The sequence below is a fragment of the Pelmatolapia mariae genome, linkage group LG16_19 (assembly GCF_036321145.2).
Source record: "Pelmatolapia mariae isolate MD_Pm_ZW linkage group LG16_19, Pm_UMD_F_2, whole genome shotgun sequence".
Classification (NCBI taxonomy): domain Eukaryota; kingdom Metazoa; phylum Chordata; class Actinopteri; order Cichliformes; family Cichlidae; genus Pelmatolapia; species Pelmatolapia mariae.
In genome coordinates, this window is record NC_086241.1 from 16,409,938 (window position 1) to 16,412,049 (window position 2,112).

Genomic DNA, 2,112 nt, shown 5'->3' on the forward strand with positions numbered 1-2,112 from the left:
CAAAGATGTTTGGAAAACTGCTCACTGTCTTGTGTGATGTGCATTGAAACCCATTTGAGGTCCTGGCTCTCAGTTTGGGGAACTACCTTTTAAGACCTTTGTGAAAGCCGCTTTATGAATTATATTGGTATTATCTGTTAATTAGGGTTTTTTTTTGTAATTAATATCACAGAGTCCTTTAATTATGTCTGCTCACATAGCTAAAATAAAAAAAAATATCAGACATTTTTGTATATCGTATTTACTGGTGGACTATTTATTTGTATTGAACAGGTGCTGCTTGGTGTGTGAGCGCCTTTATTTTGAAAATGCGTTTTTAAATGTTTCCTGTGCTTCATATATGCTGTATAATTCATATGAAGCGAGGAGAATTTTTATTTGTATAAGCCATTAGTTGGTTTGTGAATGAATTACAGCCATAAGAGGCCAAAGGGTATTTAAAAGACCACCTTCCCTCTCTCTGCCATCTTAATTCTGCCTATTCTTGGCAGGTCTGGAGGGGGGGCCTTCTAACTGTGTAAATAGCTCTGGAAATTGCATGTGGCCTTTGACTGTCTCTGTAATTGCGAGCCTCTTGCAGTATTTTGCTTGGCAGTCTGAGAGGTTAACCCCTGAGGGCTAGAGGCCTGAAGCTCTCCGTCTGACTGGCAGAGGGCTCCTCAAAGCCCCACTTGTTCACCTCCCTGCCTGGGCAGCTCTAAGCCACCGCTGATCCTCTTCTGGGCGAGAGGGAGAGAGTGGGAGGCAGTGCATCATTCAGCCGGGGCTGAAGCTCTGAAGGTTGAAGCCTGGAGTGTTAACAGAAACCTCGGTCCGCCTGGGTGCACCTGGGACGGCAGTAGCTCTCATAGCTTTGTCACCTCTGCTAGAGAGCGTGGCTAAGTTTAGGCTTTTAGCCATAATCAGATTATATGGATGCTGGTGTACTAAGTGCTTGATCAGTTTCCCCTAAAAACCTTTTTCCCATATTCCCATGAAATTGTGAATATGGACTGTAACTCCAGTTAATTGTGTGCAGATGGATGCACCTGGTTTCATTATATTGAACGGGCTCTTGATGCAGTTGTGCACTTAAATTTCAATTTATCAATTTATACACGGGATCGCTGTTGATTTACAAAATGCATTTGGCGTCACTGAGAGAGAATCGGATTAGGAAAGTAAATGTCGAGCATTTGGAAATGGCCAAAAATAATGTTGTGTTAAATTGATTTGATCTTAATTCCGCACATTAATCCTCTGTTTGGAACGTCTTCATCTCCGAAGAATTCCGGGTTCACGTCGGGGATTTGTGTTAAAGGTGCAGCCTAACCTGTCTGCGGTGATGGATGATGTTGCCGGATGAAATGGTCTGTAAAGATGCCGCCTCTTCTGGAGTCACAGCATAAACTGTGGAGGAGAAGAAAAAAAAGACAACATGTGCAGTTTTGCCTCCTCGGATTCCCACATTGTTCTTGCCAGCTCTGCTCCCCCTGGGCCTCGAGAACGACTCGCTACACCCCAGACAAAAGTACACAGGCAGAAAAGAAATATCAAGGCACAAAGGCTCTTTATGTAATGCTGTCAGGCTGCATTGATTTTTTTTTCTTCCTGTATATTTGACAGACAACATAAAATCGTTGCTTCATGTCATGTCAAGCTGGGCTTCAGAGATTGCATCGGCTCTACCAATACCATTCAGTCCTTTGGAAGAGATAGTTCTCGGTCTATACTTTGTGGAGAGGCTGTGAGTAATTCATTTGTGCAAACTCTGAATGTGTTTGTTGCCTTTACACAGTGACACATATACAAACCGCTCCACAGAAAGCAAACCTCAAATCTGAGAGTTTGTTCACTGGACCACAAAGCAGTGGGTTGTGCAGCGTCTGAGGCCTGGGTCTGTTTTATCAGTCTGACTCTGGATGGATGAATTCAAGGACTGAAGCAGGAATGGGGTGCTGGTTTGTCTCTGGGTTCTTGTGGAAGATCAGCAGCTGTGTAATCAGACCCGGCTCTGACCCTACCTGTCCGGACGTTCCTCCAAACCCTCCATCATGTCCCGGTGTCACGCACATGCTGATGAATCACTGGTCGCGTGCAACCTCTGAGCTGGCTTGACCTGCAGTCCTGATT